Here is a 19,506-nt window from a genome sequence, read left to right as displayed (position 1 = left end):
CCGTCTTTCTAGAGTTTAAGTTTAAAATTGCTTATTATGATGCAAAATCAACATTCTGGTGCCTGCCTGTTTTATTTTTTCTCAGTCAATAGCATCACAGAAATCTTAACTACATTAGAAATTAATGCAAGCAGGAAAACATAGTCTTTCTAAAAGTGGTTTTCTGTCTGCCTTTAAGAAAATGATTCCAAAGCATGAAGCTATTGTTGTGTCAAAATAAGCAGCCTATGGAATAGAAGAAAACATTCCAATTATTTTGAACAACAAAACACAAAATTCAAATGATCTTGGCAAGAAGGTGCTACTGCTTTCAGGTTATTTTTCTTTAAGTTTAATTTTTCTTTTAATCTAACAGATGGAAATATTGTGAAGGTTAAGCTTTAAAGTTTCAGTTTCTTCAAACCTGAAAAATCTGCTTTTCAGAACTGATGTAACTTCACAGCTTGACTTTACACAAATTTTCCCTTTCTATACTCAGGCAGAACTGTGTGTGTGTGTGTGTCTTTTGTAGTAGTTTGTGATCACGGACACTGAGCTATCCTGCTATTAAGAGGAAGTTATATTTTCCAAATAACCTTGGAAAACTTTATGGCAAAAATTAAAAAAAAATAGAACTTTTACATACTCACAGTAATGTTTAGCTTCAGTGCTTAAGTCGTATTGTCATAAGGTGTTTGTGTTTAAGTCACCCTTATTTTACTTAATAAGTACCCCAAATACGAGAGTAGCAATGTTGAGATCTCAAACACACAAGAGAGAAGTTTTAAATTGCTCTGTTTAAAGTGAAAAGGTGAAAATTCCTGACTCATTGAGAAAATATAAATCTCAACTGAACTTGAGCTGTGGTTATGCAACAAGGTGGAGGAATCCACCATGGTGGGAGGGTTTAGGGAGGGGTGGGGAGAACCCAAGTATCTATGTAACTGTGTCACATAATACAATGTAATTACTGAAGTTAAATAATAAATAATTTAAAAAAAATATATATATGCCAAAATTTCAAGCAATAATGCATGTTGAGGCAGAGGTTACCTTCACACAACTTTTATTATGCTGTATTTTTATGATTGTTGTATTGCAATACTGCTGTTGCCAACCTCTTGCCATGTGTAATTCACAAAGTAAACTATCATATGTTTGCATGTATAGACAAAATAGCATATTTGGAATTTGGCTTTGTCCATGGCTTTAGGCATTCGCTGGTGGCTTGGTCTTGGAACACATTCCTGTCGCTGAGTACTACTGCAGTCTTATTCTTGATGACATAATCTTACCAACACCTAAAGTACCTCCTTCCTAAGCACCCAGGTTGTTAAGGTATCTACATTGCACTTTGGGCAAAAAAGAAAAAAAAAAGACCCACAAGATGTAGAGAATGAGAATTTACAGTAATACACAGAGACCACATTTGAGAGTGAAGTCAGGGTATTTGATGTAGTTAAAAAGTATTTGCTATTCTGCTCCTTGAACTGTATTTTAGAAGTTCAGGTAACAGGAGTATGCACATACATTGTAGATCAGCAAACATTGCACTTTCCCCAATCTGTGTCCTCAAACCAATGTGACCTCCACTGTCATGGCAATTTATCCAACTCAATAATTTTTGTGTCATTCAAATTCTGCAAATATAACCACTGTGTCCAGTGACATTACAGGATGAAATTAGTGACACATTTAAAAGGAGAGCAGACAACATCGGGGAATTGGAAATGGGGTTTGGCCATTAGTTTGTTCCAATAAACATAGTCTATTTGCCATCATTGGATAGCTGTGCAATGATGATTCAGAATGAATCCCTGGTCTCAAGTCTAGAACTTAATGGACAGGTGTTCATTCCAGTATAATAGAAGTGAATTAGGGTTTCAATTCAAATCCAAACAGATGGTATTGTCACAGATACTAAATTATATTATCAGTGGTGGATATAATTCTGACATTGAGATATTAGCATTCAGGAAAAATGTACTAGAGTACAGTAAGAGCATACACACTAAAAATTATAATTTGGGAGAACAAGGAAAGGGTCATGAGTGGACTTTATTGTCAGAATGACTAAGAAAATTACTTTGCAAATATTGAGATCTGGGACAAAATGATTATCCTAATATTCCAAAAAATATGTTTGATCCACCTACATATGTATGTTGTATAAAGAATATTAATACCTACTTTACTAGGCCCGTCACGGTAGCCTGGGTGGTAAAGTCCTCGCCATGCATGCGCTGGGATCCCATTTGAGTGCTGGTTATAATCCAAGTGGCCCTGCTTCCCATACAGCTCCCTGCCTGTGGCCTGGGAGGGCAGCTGAGGATGACCTAAAGCCTTAGGATCAAGCACCCATGTGAGAGACCCAAAAAAGGCTCTGGGCTCCTGGCTTTGGATCAGCTCAGCTCCAGCTGTTGTGGCCAGTCGGGGAGTGAATAATCGGATGGGAGGTCTCCCTCTCTGTCTCTCCTCCTCTCTGTATATCTGACTTTCCAATAAAAATAAAAATAAATCTAAAAAAAACCTCTGCACACCATGTTAAAAAACCTACTTTATTGCAAATATATTACAATTTTAAAAGAAATTATACAAGTATTTAATAAGGGAAAGTGACTCACACATTTAATTTATATGTTAGAGTTTACCACTTAATAAATTGCCAAGCTGTCTTGTTATTTGTTATCTCAACAGTATAATTTTTTCAAAAGTGCTATATTATCAGAACAGTTGTGATCTCTATTTTAGGAATGACATTGAGTCATTTTTCATTTCAGCAATTGTTCAGCACTTCCACTATGAATCTAGTCACAAACCTTTTAACTTCCTATTTATTTTCAGTTATTAAACAAAGAACTTTGATTTGGTTACTAAAGTGGAAAATAGAAACCATTTTCATTACAGCAAATTTAAATTGTATCTCAGTTAAAGATATTTCAAAAGTAAATTAAAATATCATGCTCAATTCTTTCAAGTGACCTTTAGTTAATTTGAAGCTAAGGAGTTTTGCGATCAGTAACTGCAAGGTTTATTGTGTACCAAGACCAGTGTAAGCTGAATGCAAGGAAATCATATAGTACAGCTTCAACATTCTTATCAGATAACTGTGTTCACAACTCTCAAGCAGAATATCCTATGACAGCCAGGTGTATGGTAGAGACTATCTCTTATCAAGATACAGTAAGGTGCTCTGGTCTCAGAACTACCATAAGCAATTTGCAGACAAGATGCTTTGTTGCTACTTACAGGTTACTTCAATTTGCTCATGGATGGAAGCCCATAGAGTAGCAGACAGTGTTTAATTATTAACCTCTAAAAAATTGTTACTCAAACTTCATTTCCACGAATGTTCAGCTGCTACAAGGATCCACTGAAGCACACTTCTTTGCTGAGGTCAACATACTCAGATTCTCTTCTCTCATTAAAAAATTTTATCTCATGTATAGATTGTGAGAGTTTAGGGACTAATCCATACATTTTAATCTTCTTTTCATTTACCACCCATAATGAGGTGACAATCAGTTTGTTTTGTTCTGCCTAAATTTGATTTTATATCATCTTCACATATGGCACTTGAACATTATCATCACTGGGCTTTCCCCATAGGAGCTGTATCCTCATGTTCTATAGCTCCTGATGTGACAGGGTATACCCAGAGTGGCACTGGCTAACTGAGCCTGTCAGGTAAGGATGGATAGTGAGTAACATGATGTATCACTTCTTCGTGATCCAACCTTACTAGGAAGACACTCTAAAAAACATGGCTAGTCATTTGATGAAGTTGAGATTTTTGAGGTAGATCTCCATGGATGAAATGTATGCACCTTGGTCATATATACACATGGGTATGTGCTTTTGTTAACATGCAATAGGTTCAGTTCTAGACATCCAGTAGAGTCTTGGGCTACCAACAATCATGTAATAGGACAAAAAGCTCAAGGCTGCACTAGGAGAAATAAAATATATAGAAACCATCATCATCATCCTAACTAGAGCCTATGCATTTATGATTTTTGATAATGCTTACAGAGAGCACTCCTTGTTCAAGGCGCTGAGCTAAGCTGCATTTCAAATATAATCTCAGTCTTTGCAACAGTCTATGTGAGATATTCTGTTATTGTCCTCAGCTTCCTAATCAGGAAAATGACAAAAGAAATTATGTGACTTTCCCAAGGTACATGATTAATTGACAGAACCAGAATAAGACTTTAGACCCTAAGCTCTACAGTGCTGCTAATCATGGATATACATCTTATTTCATGTATCTTTTGATTGTATTACAAAGACAGAAGCAATTTATTTTTCAAACATTATCTGAATGCCCTTTATTCATTCTTTCTATAAGCACAACTCTTTCAGGGGTTGACTTTGTCTTAAAGAGAGTATGTTAAGTTTTATACTCTGAAAAAGGTCGCTGAAGTAGTGACCATGTGCCTATGGGATGAATTTGTCTACCGTGAATTGTATATCATCCCAGCACTATGGCTAGAATGATTATATTTCTTATGTGGACTGGATAGCAATGAGGAGTCAATGATTTCAATTCATCACTAAAAAGCCATTACAAAACTTGCCTGGGAATTCATGAAGAAGTTTCTAAAATATTACAGTCATATCCCTAAATAATGCCAGATTCTTCATTTAATTAAGTATCTTATTTTAAACTATATAAAATTCATTATGTTCTATGTATCTTTTGACATATGGCCAATTGTGTATAACACTCTTAGATTTGCCAGCTGTGTTTAAGGAACAAAAAAATATTTGTTTTCAGACAGCTTGATGGAATTCCTGAAGTTTGTGAGAAAACAGAGCTTCTTAAATGTGTAATTTTTTGAACCTCCAGAAACTCTGAGGTGATACGTAATAGGGGAAGAATTCTTGCTCTCATCATAAAAAGATTTCTTGTTTTTACTAGTAACAATATGATGTAAAAACGTATTAAGCTGATTTTCCGCTGGGTAGTAGCTTCAGCTGTTGTTAAAGGATCTGACAGAGTCAAGAACATAACCCTCCACCCCTCCCCACCCCACTTCAATCTGGGGCAGACACTGTTTCATTTATATTAACTACAGGAAGGACATTTTAGGGTACCAAACATTGCTTAAAGGACTTTTATATCTTAAGAAATGCAATGTTTAAAGCAGAATGAAAACTTTTCCAATGTTTTCTTACCCAGCATCTCAGGACAGATTCTTCTATAGTCCAGGTTGCTTATATCTGGCAACTAGGGATGCATGACCATAGGGTAGAGCAAATAATGTCCTTATACTAGATCTTGTAGTTTTGGCTTTTAAGATGCCGCTTGCAAATCCAGTGGAAAGTGTTGGTCCAATTTATTTATTTATTTATTTTTAAAGATTTTATTATTATTGGAAAGCCGGATATACACAGAGGAGGAGAGACAGAGAGGAAGATCTTCCATCCGATGTTTCACTCCCCCAGTGAGCCGCAACGGGCCGGTATGCGCCAATCCGATGCCGGGAACCAGGAACCTCTTCCAGGTCTCCCACGCGGGTGCAGGGTCCCAAAGCTTTGGGCTGTCCTCTCCTGCTTTCCCAGGCCACAAGCAGGGAGCTGGATGGGAAGTGGAGCAGCCGGGATTAGAACCGGCGCCCATATGGGATCCCGGGGCGTTCAAGGCGAGGACTTTAGCCGCTAGGCCACGTCGCCGGGCCCAGGTCCAATTTATTAACCATATCAAAGAGACCTGAAAACCTGTAATAATATTTTTACAAATTATTGGTTTCAGTCTGTTGGTGTGATAGGAAATCAATTTAATTGATTTTTAGTAGTATTAAAGCCATATCAGAATAGAACATTTTGTACATTTCACTAATCTTTTTAAAACAATATGTGTGTGTTTCTGTGTGTTTATGTTACTGGGCCATGATTTACAGCATGTTTCTCATTGTTCATAAAGTAGCAAGTGTGAAAGCAATTGTATTGTACTTCTACGATATATCAATTATATTTTTTTTTCAGGAAGTAAGGAATTTAGACCTGGTGCAATAGCCTAGTGGCTAAATCCTTGCTTTGCATTCTCCAGGATCTTAAATAGATGTAGGCTCATTTCTCGGTTGTTCCACTTCCCATTCAACTCCCCGGTGTGGCCTGGGAAAGCAGTAGAGAATATCCCAAGGCCTGGAAATAGGATACCCACATGGGAGAAGTAGAAGAAGCTCCTGATTCCTGGCTTCAAATCAGCTCAGTTCCAGCCATCATGTCCTCTTGAAGAGTGAACCAGCAGATGAAACATCTTTCTCTGTGCCTCTCCTTCTCTCTGTAAATCTGCCTTTCCAATAAAAATAAATAAAACTTACAAAAAAGAAGTAAAGAATTTATATTTAATTTGTATTTATGTTTAATCTATATTTAAGGAGTAAAGGACTCCTCTCCAAGTAAATTGGGGGCACTGCAAATACATAGGATTTCTAAACCAATGATTTTAACCAGTTTGTGTGTATTCCTCATTTGTAATCAGTGTGGAAGTATAGTAATGCTAGTGTGCACTCATCTTTAAATATTAGTAAAAAGTCACAAAAAACAAAATTAATTATTTTCCTCTTTTTACGCAAATGGAAAAATACATCATGGAAGTCAAATGATTCATACCTATGTGACAAATTTCCACTAATACTCACAGATGAACCTCTAATGTGTAAAACGCAGTATTAAGAGGAAAGTGGTGCCAGGAATAATAATAATAATAAAATTCATATGTTTTATCATCAAACACAAAACTCCTTACTGTCTGATAAAAGAGACAGAGCTGTACATCAATAATTCAAGGCGAGCAATCAGTGTTGTGTTTTACAAGTCCTTGGTCTACTGCTCCTCAAATCCATTCCTCGTGTTTCTGATCTGCTCTGTATTTTTTTCTGGATTGACTCCTATAGGTATCATTTCAAAGTTTCCTTTGTGAGTTTATAACAAGTATTTGAATAACAGAGACAGGAGAATGGAGTCACTGAATCTCTGTCTTCCTTTCTTGGGCTCCACAATTAGGAAAATTACTCCATTTTGCATTGCTACCACAAACTATTGGAGACAGGATAACCTCACAAAGAAAATAGATTTACTTAGCTAACGGTTACGGAGATTTGAGGACATAATGACATAACACCAACATCAGCTTGACTCTGGTGAGCAAATAATGGCAAAAGTTAACAGTGAGGGCATGTGCAGAAGTGAGCAATGGCATTTCCGAACAGAGAGCCAGACAACAATTCAGGGATTAGGCTCATGCTTTTATAACAATTCATTCTTGTGTGAACTCTCTTCAGAAGGTTCACACTCTCTTCTAAAGCCAGAAACCCAATTAATCTATGAGTCTTCAGTCAATACCCCACCACTTCAAAATAGCACCACTGTGGAGATGGAACCACCAACACATGAACCTTTATAGAGCATACCAAAACCACATCTGAGTCATTGCACTATGGCTGCCACTCCTTTTACAGAACATGCACATGGTTCCAGATTGTTCAACCTGGTCCTTTTCCCTAGGTTCCCATTCCAGCCACATATACTCTTCTTTTAGGGCCTTACCATCCAGTACTGTAATATTTTTTTTAAGTTTTGCTAAATCCTTAATTGTTTTAGCATGTTCTGTTGTCTTCTAAAATATTTCATAATTTGGGTGACAATTTTCAGCATTAAATTCACTTTTAGGTACTCGTAGTTATTTGTCTTTTCCTGGTTACTCTATGAATTTGTATATATGAGGATAAAATAAGACATTTGTGTATCATCATCATAATTGATATTTATTTCAATCTTGATACTCTTAGCATCTTTCATATATTGGTAGCTCTATTTTATTAAGGAATAAATTAAGACATACAGAGGTTATTTAACTTGCCCAATTGCAATTCAATGTCATGCCCTTGCTTCTAATTTGGATTTTTTTTAATACACTGTTTTATCTGTAGAGTTCTTCTGTGAAACATGTAATTCCTCAAATTTAGCATGCATTTTTGAATCTCAGTATCTTTTGATACAAACTGATTCATTCATTGACAAAAATAGTTACTCAATATTTACTATATATGTAAGAATATAGGTGCTATGGTTGAAGAAAGCTTGATGACTAGCTTACAGTCCTTTCAATCTATATTTAAAGATTTATTTTGTTTATTTATTCGAAATAGTTACAGAGGGGCAGGAGTATTGAGACAAATAGATTTTCCATCTGCTGGTTGACTTCCCAAATGGCCTCAATGCCTAATACTGGAGCAGATTTGAACCCGAAGCCAGGAGCTTCTTCCAGATTTTCTACATAGGTGCAGGGGCCCAAGCATCCTCTGTTGCACACTCTCAGGGAGCTAAATCAGAAGTGGAGCACCTGAGACTCAAATCAACACCCACATGGGATGCTGCCATTGCAGGCAGCAGCTTCACTGGCTACACCACAATGCCAGTCCTTCAATTCATTTTTATGACAGTGATATCATTCCCTAAATCAAGGATGTCTAAATTTGGATAAGTTTTCAAATCTTACAGCCAAATGAGATATGTATGATTACCCAGAAATGGTCAGATTACTTTTGCAATCAAATCACATTTGGAGATGATCCTCTGAAGCTCAAAGAAAAAAACTTCAACTCTACCCTAAAACTAGTTCTCCTTAATTTGTCTATTTGAAGTAAGTCTGCATTTTAGTGCTTTGCTAAATAAGGTCTGGGAAACAATCTTTTCTTTGTAGCTAAATAATCATTGGTACACAGCATGATGGTTGTTTCTCATTACTGTAGTTTTGGGTGCTACTTTTCACAAACTTTCTCAATCAGTATTATATGAACCTATCAGCTACTATCAAAACAACCCTCTGGGTATAGATTATTCAGTATGCATACAAGGCTACTCATATTATGGACTGAAATGTACAATCAAGCAGAATGATGTGCACACATCTGTTTTATATTTGGTTGGCTTTCTAATGTGAACTAATTTGTTGTAGGGACTGAGGGCATTACTAGCTTTATTTTATGTTTAGCATGAGCTGAATTTATTATTTGAAGGTGAAACTTTAGTCCCCACTCAACTTTGACATTCTTGTTGTATTTCCTCAATAGACAATGGAAGAAAGTGTTTGATGTATTAGCACACACGAAGGCAGTAGGATTTGCAACACCTCATCTCCTGAAACTAACATCTTTAGAATCTATTATTTTATAATGGTAAAGGTGAATAAAATCAAGGGTGACGTGGATATCACATAGGTTTGAAAACATTTGATGTGAAAATTAAATGGTGGCAGCACCACAAGGTATAATGTTCACCTTTCTTTGATTCCTATCTCAGTTAAATGCTCTGACAGAAGGTAGGGCTTTTCAATAGATATATAACACATGGTAGACGTTGCTTTCCTTTTATGCATGCTTTCCCTTAGGCAAAAATGAAGCACAAAAGGGAAGATAAAAAGACCTTGAGGGAAGTAAAATGCCATCCTGTAGTTTCAGAATAAACTAGCAATTATCTTCTGAAACCATACGACAGAACAAAATCTTGTGAAGAGAGAATCAACAGCAAGTCATCCTGCAGAACACTTGGGTACAACTACTAAAATGCACAAAGTTTGTCACTATGAGTGAAACAGTATGCATTTGTTTTGAAGCAGTATCTGCTTAGTCAGAAAGTTACTAGGATACAGAATGTAAATCATAACAACAGTAAGAATGGATCAACCAGAAATATTTAATTGTATCAATTCATATTCCTGGCTCACTAAGAAGTCAAAACTCTACAACCCCAGTTATTCCTGAGGGCTCATTACAATGATTTGAATCAAAAATGCCAACAAGCAGATTGCATAACTAATTCCAAAGAAGCATGAAAGCATATATTATCCATGCTTTTGGAAATATATTAATGTACCCTGCTATATTAGTCACCCATTACTACATAATGGTATTAATATAATAATTGAACAACATTTAAAACAACATTGTCTAATAATAAGACAGCATTTTCACAGTTGAAGGATTAGTGTATGACCTGAAAGAAATGACAGTGGAAACAATCTAAAATTCTAGCCAAAAAATTAATGTTTTAGGTTGAATCTTTACTGCTTCATTTCCTTACCCGCGTATGTTCACTGGCATCTTCACAAGGATCCCATAAGGATCCCAGTGGTGTTCGTTTTCAAAATATCTGAGTTGTACATTTTTCCGTGTTCTCAGAATCACTATGCTAGGTCAGAATAGCCTGTAACTTGAATCATTACAAGATCCATACAGACAGCCAGTGTTACATAATGAGTGGCTAGCCACTGCCAGAAGTGCCAGCATATGTTTGCCAGTTTTTGTCTGGTCTTCCAGGTAACCTACCCAGCTTACTGATAATAGCCCGGGTAAAGCAACATAAAATGGCCAAGTGCTTGTGACCCTGACACTCATGTGGGCATGCAAGATGAAGTTCCTGGTTCCTGTCTTCAGCCTGGATCAGCTTTGTCCACTGAGGCTGCTTGGGGAGTGAATCAGTGCAGGAAAGATCTCTGTCCTTCTATCCTCTGACTCTTTCAAATAAAATTAATAAGCCTTTAAAATTCATACAAAACCATTGTTTTTATACTCATTCTTCTAGCCTATTCTACTTCAGTCTTCGTTGTTTTTGTCAATATGATATTTCTAGCACATACATTTGATTCTGTCAATCCCCTGCTCAAATATTTCTTTCTCTCACGGTGAAGTTGAAATTTCTTGATATAGCTTGATGTAACTCGTCAGATTCTGTCTGATATGGCTTTGGTTTACTATCTCTGTGGTTTTAATATAGAATCAAGTCTCTGTGAGTCTCTATGGATAGAATGAAATGGCCAAAAGGAGGCTATTTGACTTTCATTGATCAACAAGCCATGATAGAAGTCATACTGTGTGAGTTCTGAGCCTTATCTTCATGACACTTGCCAACTTCCACCTTTGCTTTCTGGTAGCTTCACCACTGCTTTGTTAAAAAGTCTGGATTAAGCATTGTGAGGATGAATAGACAAAGGAAGTGGCCTAGAAATATGAGCAAGCCCCACTAAGTCTAGCCCAAGTTTCTATCCCAGAGAAATGTAAGCCAATAAATAATTATTGTCTAAGTCACCACATTTCGTGGTAGCTGGAAATACAGGAACACTAATGCTATTTTTCATTATTTTCCTTTTGCATTTTAAGGAAAGCATATGATTTGCATCCCATCATGAAACAAAATCATGACTCAACCTTCAAAAATTATAAATCTCTGTAAGAGGTTGTGTATTTCTGATTTCTGTCAGATTTGCTCCTTCTACCTCAGCATGTTGGTGCAAATAGTAGTTGGAATGGGGGTGGAGTATGCAGGTGGCAGACAGGAGTGCCCTGAGACAGCAAATATAGTACACACAGATCCATGATTGAGATGGCCCATCAAACAAGGCCAGGGAATTAATGGTTCCTATGGTAGACCCATTCACATGAGGTCACATTCACAAAGGCAACTGAGTGGTGCACATAAGGTGGTAACTAATTTTCAAGGGAAAATAAACAAACTAGCTTTTTTTGACTTATAACCTTCATGGTCATTTAGAGATGTGTTGAGTCTCCCCTGTACTGAGTAAATGATAAATTATGGTATGCTACTCTGTATCTGAATTCTCCATGGAATTCCAGAAAATTTCTATGGAAAATTTCTCAATGCTTAGGTTCTCCACAGGAATTTGCAAGCAGTACAGAGAGACGTAAAACGCCTACTCAAGGGCTCATTCAGTATTCCCACTTTTATGAGTCCAGGTTTCTAAACAGTGGCCAGCAAAACCACATTACTTGGGCATTGTGCTGAAAATCTTTCAGTATCTCTTTGTTTTACTTTTGAACACCATTCTTCTTTGACAAAGAGAAAAAAAAACTTATCATCTAGGATGCTTGACTTTCTACCAGTTTCTGTACTTAAAATGTCATAATGCACTTAAATGAAAGAACAACAAACTTGTGACTATTGCTGAACAGTTTTTTGTTTGTTTGTTTCATGCAGGCCTTGCATGGCTTTATTAGGAGGAAATAGCATTTCCTGTTCCAAGGGAAATATTTATATCCAGCCCTCTTAGCTCAGGCTGTTTTCTCTTTATAAAAATTGACACCATTGAAGTAAGTTCCAAGATGATACAAGGCTTATCCCTTATAGAATTGACAATTCTTAACAGCATTCACACATTAAGAAGGCTTCTGATTATAAATCCTACCTTTTGAACAAATTTCAACACATCATTTCTGTTACACCTTTAATTGTAACTTTTTATGCCATAACTTTAGGCACATTATTTGGGTTTTTGATGAAAGGATAGGAACAGGTTTTGGCCAAGGTCCTCCACATCTTAAGGTGTCTGGAATGTCTTTAGGTTCTCTGAATCTGTTTAGTCCAGCTCATACCACTGGTGTCTAGTGGTGTTTCCAGAATATGTAGATGGAGAAAGCTTCAACTGATCAACAAACCTATGCCAACTGCATACTAGCTTCTGGCTCCTGAACCAGTTGTTTGCCCACATGATGACAGAACAGGGGAAGCAGGTTGCTTGGGAAGGCTAGTGGTTCTGCCAGAGAAGCTGTAGGAATTTGTGTTATATTCCAGGCAATCAAAACCATCATGTCTGTCCAACTACTGTGGTCACTGTTAGGTTCTCTGAAGAATTATCCAGGGCTTGGATAATTATCCAGGATAATCCAGAATTATCTCCTATTGTAATAACATAGCGGAAAACAGTGACTGGGGTGAAATGGAGAGCCTATGGAACTGTATCATGAAAACAAAAATACTTATTAGATCAGATCACTGCCTCTAACCTTTCCTTCCAGATAAATGATATGAGAACACTTCTAGAAGTTCATGAAAAATTGAACAAATATACGAAAACACAAACATAAATAACTAAAAATACAAATATAATGACACACAAATACACAAACACAAACAAAAGGCACACACTCAAAAACACAAACACAATAACACAAATACACACATAAAATACACACTAAGAAAAACCACACAAACTCAAAATATGCTCACATATACACAGAAGCATGCAAAAGTACACACACAAAAAATGCAAAATACACAGAAAAATACATACACACATGCAGAAGTTCACAATACATAAGCACACAAAAACACACAGCCATGCAAACGTACAAAAACACATGCACATAAAAACACATTTATCCTCATTCACCTTAACCTGTCTTCTTGGTCTTCCAAACTTCTCTCTATAAAGCTGGCTCTTAAAATCTAAATTCCCCAAGTCAGTTCACAAGCTCAGCTCAAGAGGTTTGCAGTGGAAACTTCAAAAACTTTGATGTCTGCCAACAAAGAAACGAAACCACTTCATAAGGGAGAATGATTTGCTATTTGCTGGATTGATGGTGAAAACATGGGCTGAATTTAGTCCCCTCAAAGAATGCAAGTAAAAAAAATACTCATCATAATGTGTTACAACTTGAATTGACACACAGAAGTTCTTTTAAGTATTTGCATCTTAACTTTAGAAAAAAAATTCTGGGGCTAGCATTATGGTGTAGTGGGTTGAGCTGCTGCGTATGACACTAGCAGCTCAATAGGAGTGAAGATTCAAGTCCCAGATTCTTCACTTCCATCCCAACTCTCTATTCATGGCCTGGCAAAGAAGTAGAAGATGGCCCAAATGCTTGTTCCCGTATTCCGACATGGAAGACCCTGATGAAGCACTAAGTACTTTTTACTTGCTTTGATAGTTGTCCTTCTATCCCTTTTTAAGTGTAAACTGTGACATCAGCATTCCATATCAGTGTAGGTTCAAGTACCAATTACTCTGCTTCCAACCAACTCCCTGTTAACGTACATGGGAAAGCAATGGCAAATGACATAAGTGCTGGGACCTGAGACACCTGCATAAAGTTCCAGGTTTCTGGCTTCAGCCTAGCGCAGTCCCATGTCCTCTGTCTCTATAACTCTGTCTTACAAATAAATTAATGTTTAAAAAAGAAAAGAAAGATTCAATATTTAGTTATCTCCTTCAGAAGTGTGGTAAGACTAAGAAGGATTCAGCTATTGATTATTTCCCATATTATTTTTTTATTAAAGATTTATTGATTTTTATTGCAAAGTCAGATAAACAGAGAAGAGGAAAGACAGAGAAAAAAATCTTCCATCCAATGATTCATTCCCCAAGTGACCGAAAAGGCCAGAGATACACTCATCTGAAGCCTGGAGTCAGGAACTTTTTCTAGGTCTCGCACATGGGTGCAGGGTCCCAAGGCTTTGGGCCATCCTTAACTGCTTTTCCAGGCTATAGGCATGAAGCTGGATGGGAAGCAGAGTCTCTGGGATTAGATCCTGCACCCATATGGGATTCTCATATTTATTTTTATAAGCATTAAAAATTAAAATAATTCAATAGTATTCAACAATGTTTTATAACTCCTCAAGTTTTTCAATTGCAGAACAACCTAAAAAATAAATATTTGAAATTTTTTTTCAAAATTTCTTTAAGGAGATGTGTTGAGTGACACATCTTTTCACCTTTTCAAAATCAAGACATGACATATTTGTATGTTTCACTATCTGTTCATTATCTTCAGAAATATTCGATACTTTGTACACAAACCCCCACCATCCTTCTTGTCTGATCAGCATGAAGTCTTTGGAATACTTCCATTCTTCCTATGAAAATAATCCTAAAGCACAAGTAAATGTGACAAATAGGTGTTATTTTATCATGTAACATTATAGGATACTTAAATTAATGTTAATTGGAAGCATTTTTTTGTAATTGGTATGATTGAGTTTTGTACCTAGACTCAAACTTTATTCTCAATGAACAAAAAGTAAACAAAAAAGGGGGGAGTGTTTGGACTTAACTGCATACATAAAATAAACTTTACTTTTTCTCTCATTATTTATTAGCTTTTCCTGTCTAACATTTAACTTAGTTAGCGGAATATCATTATGACAAAACTTACATTGAGGTTCTTTTATGTGTGTAAATTATACTCTCCAGATCCAAAACAGATCACTTAATATCTAAAATTAAAATACACCACAATGAGTCTCCAGTATATTGGCTATGTGCTAAATTAATGATTATAATAAATCTCTATGGGATTTAACCCTTTGACATATTTGTTTTGATTAAGAAGAAATTATACTTTAGGAAGCAATTTCTTAAAGAAATGTTAAGTCATTCAGACCTTTGGAGCCATTATGAACTATCAGGCTAAAAAGAAAATATTATACTTGCTTCAGGAATATATTTGTGGTGAATGGGACTTCTTTCCAAATGCCATCAAAGCTCATGAATATAATATACACTTCTACTTTGTACTCATACTTTATCTTATTTTTTTAAAGGTCTATTTCTATTTGAAAGGTAGATTTTACAGAGAGAAAAGGAGAGATAGAAAGGAGGTTTTCCATCTGCTGCTTTGCTCCACAGTTGGCCAATCTGAACCCAGGAACCAGGAGCTTCTTCTGGGTCTCCCATGTGGGTCCAGGTACCCTAGGACTTGAGCCATTCTATGTGATTTTCCCAGGTCATAAGTAGAGAGTTGGGTTGGAAGTGGAACAGCTGGAACACAATCCTGTGCCTTCATGGGATACTGGCTCCAGGAAGGCTCGCTTGCTATGCTACTGCACTGGCCCAACACTTGATCTTCTGTTATTTTTCTATTCATCTTTATGGTCAACGAAAATTCAACAGTAATGCACACCTCAAATCATTTATATTTTAAAATTGTGTGTGTATTGGTTCTTTCATATAACTGTACTCGGTCTTAGGTGTCATATGGTGTTACAAACTGAGTGGTATTCCTTCCAAATATGTGTGTTAAAGTCTCGATGCACAGTGCCTCTGGATGTTACTGTACTCAGAGTTAATGTCTTGGAAGGAATAATGAGGTTAGTATGAGATTCTTAGGGAGGGCCTTGATCTAATACAACTGGTGTATTCAGAAGAAGAGGAGATTAAGACACATATATATGCAGACAGGAGGTCATGTACAGACATCTCAGAGTCTTCAGTCCAGCAGGCCCCTAGATCACTGAAGGGCGAGATGAGAGTGCTCTTCTGCAGCAGAAACACTGGAGATAAACCGGTGGTGATGAATGTCCATTTAGTTGAGAGAAGTCACAAGCTTATACAGGAGAAGGAGGCGGGCAGAAGGTGGTGACGACAGTACTTCTACCAAACAACAACACTGTGACTGGCTAACAGATATGTTTGTCTCTCCAGAACCTCCAATGAAGTTAAAATTCAGGGAGCACAGAAAACATAGAAAGCTGTGTCTCAGGGAGGACTCCTTACCTGCTGAAAAGCAGGATGAATGTAACATTTGACTTCCTAGAGTTGTTTACAAAGGAAGTCCTAGCACAGTTCAAACAACAGCAGGGAAGAGAGACTGGGGTACAACCATCATTCTTGTTGCATGTTGAGTGAACAGACCATGTTGGACTCTGTTAGCCAAGGACACAGTGTGCCATGTGCCAATGGCCTCCCATATGGGCTAGGTAGGGAGAGATCCAAGGGAAATCTCCCACACAAAGGAAAATATAGTCATTTATGAGGGAAACACAAGGCCAGGGGAAAGACTTCAAAAGTAACTAACGCTATCGACCTCTTGACCTGTATTTCCAGCCTTTAGAACTGTGAAGAAATATATGTCTATGTCTATAACTGTATCTATATCTATATCTATCTATATCTATTTGTTTGTTAGACATAGATAGATATTGGTGAAGTCAGTCTGTAATATGTCTATATATCTATCAGATAAATAGATAGATAGATAGATAGATAGATAGATAGATAGATAGATAGATATTTTTGGAGTTACTCAGTCTGTGGTACTTAATAATAGCAGTCCTAACATCCGATCAATACACTTTGCATTTTTTAGCACTTATCTGTTTTTATTGGAAAGGCAGTTTTACAGAGACAACGAGATACAGAAAGATCTTTTGTCTACTGGTTCAATCCCCAAGTGGCCTCAATAGTTGCAGCTGAGCTGATCTGAAGCTAAGAGCCAGTAGTTTCTTCCAGGTCTCCCAAGCAGGTGCAGTGCCCCAAGACTTTGGGCCATCCACTACTGCTTTCCTAGTCCATAAGCAGAGAGCGGGATGGTAAGTGGATCAGGCTGGACACAAACCAGTGCTGATATTGAATCACAGCACGAGCAAGACAAGGATTTGGCAACTGAGCCATTGTGTCGCACCTATATTTTGCTGTATTCTTAGTGGCTTGTATATAGCATGATGTTCTACAACTGTGATATAAGAAATACAATTCTTCATAAGCTGTGCTTTTCATTGAGATTTACTTCAGGGTTATCCGAAACATTTCAAGACACATTGATCTGCTTTAGAATTTGTTAATTCTAGGTGTATGTCTCCCTTTAAAGCATATCGGTTGTGTAACTGTTAAGCACCAGAAATTTGTCTAGATGATGGAATATAGTAGTAAGTGCCACAAAGTCTTCTGATTCTGATTCATGGACATTTCATTGGAGTGGTGGTAATGATCAGTTGATACCAACAGCTTATTTTTTATTCTCACAAGAAATTTCTTACCTTAATGACTTCAAGATAATAGCCAACCATTTCATGCTTTTTATTGTTAACTTTAGTGTAGGTTTACATTTGGGAGTTTTATACTTTCATTTTTTAAAAATTTATGGTACAGGGGCTCGGCAGCGTGGCCTAGTGGCTAAGGTCCTTGCCTTGATCCCATATGGCCGCTGGTTCTAATCCCGGAAGCTCCACTTCCTCTCTATCTCTCCTCCTCTCAGTATATCTGACTTTGTAATAAAAATAAAATAAATCTTTAAAAAAAATTTATGGTACAATTTTGTAGGGTTGGGTTTCCCCTCCACCCCCAAATTCCCACCCCCAGACTGGTTTTTGCATAGTGTTACAATAATATATTATAATTCCATCAGTCTCTTATTTAAGTATGTTCCAACATTAATGGTACAGACAATAGCAGACAGTCCATCATCCCATTGTCTAGTTATTTCCAACAGTTTCACTTAAAGACCCAAAGATTTTGAGCTACAGCATTCCAAAAATGGCATTTAATAGTGCATAGCATATTGTACGTAGTAGTTTGGCAAGTGCTTGATAAATTGTTGTCATTGCTCCTTAAATTTGCTTTGATAGAGTGTTAAGTACTGTCATATATATTATCAATTTTCCACAATATTAGGCGTAATAGTTGCTGTGGTTTTCCTTTAGCATGTTGAATTGCTAGCTTGTTTGGATATTAATCACCTCCATATAATCTCCACCTTATATCTTTATAAGATGGAATAATGTAGTTTATTTTGTAATTAAGAAAAAAAAACCTTTCAGACTGCCTTTTAGCATGCCATACATTACAAGCACCATCAAATAAATTCAGTCTGATAGCATTATTGTTGATAAGGACACTTACTGATGACACAGCAAATGTTCAGGATATTTTTTTTCTGAATTGTTCTAAAATGTGACAAATTTGATAGATTAATAAAGTATCCAGGTCATTCTTAGCAGGAAAAGTGACTGCTTAAGTTTCATACCTTGATTTTATAGCTTCCTTTCATTATTTATTTTGCCACTGTGCAAATCTTGCAATTTTCCTTTGCTTAAAAAATGTTTTAGGGAATTTGTTTGCTTTGAGGGAAAGCAGGGATTTTTAACTGTGCTAAATAGATTTCAATCTGATGAGCAGACATCACTAAATTCTATTTCTTCGCTCCATGTATTTATTTTTGCCACATTGATTCTTTCGTGGATTTGAATGTGATGCAGCTTGTCTGTTTCTAAGGACTGATATTGAAGAGTAAATGTTCATTGCTTTAGCACTGTGCTTTACTGTTGGGGTTTTTGAAGATGATACAGGTACACACTAAAAATTCAACAGATGACCTTAAAGTGCACTAACATTTCAACTGACATTTTCCTACATGATTTATACTTTGCCCAGTGGTCAGACAGTGAATCAGTCAAACTGACTTATCCTGATTCATGAAAAGGTGAAAAGGTGTGTTCTCTGACTCAACGTCTTCCCTGGGGTGATTTTGGAAACACTTTTCAGAGAGTTATTCTAACTTTTTAGGCTGACTCTGAACTTCAAAGCCCTGAAAACAAAGAAATCAAAATAACAAAATGATAAATTATATTTGGTTATTATATTTGTAAAACATGACTCCTTCAAGACTTGATGGTGTTTTTAAAATTCATTACTTCTTTCTCTGCAACAAATATGTACATGTAGTATTCGTTGTGAGAGCAAGTCCAATGACATTTTTACTTTATATTTTGATATGAGCTGGGGAATTATGCACATATTTGAGAATCAGAAGATAGAATTCCTTGAATATTTCTAAGGAAAAAAATGGGTCCAGGAATGTTTGACTTCAGAAAACAAAGCAATTTACCCATATAAAGAAGTAGAGGGCATGGGGAAGATGACAATTCAAATAGACAAAGTTATAAACAACCCTTTTAACTTTCCCTTTTACTAAAAGAATCTATTTCAGATAGCAACTATACATAGGA

The sequence above is a fragment of the Ochotona princeps genome, chromosome X, assembly GCF_030435755.1.
Source record: "Ochotona princeps isolate mOchPri1 chromosome X, mOchPri1.hap1, whole genome shotgun sequence".
Classification (NCBI taxonomy): domain Eukaryota; kingdom Metazoa; phylum Chordata; class Mammalia; order Lagomorpha; family Ochotonidae; genus Ochotona; species Ochotona princeps.
Note: the sequence above shows the minus strand (reverse complement) of the source record.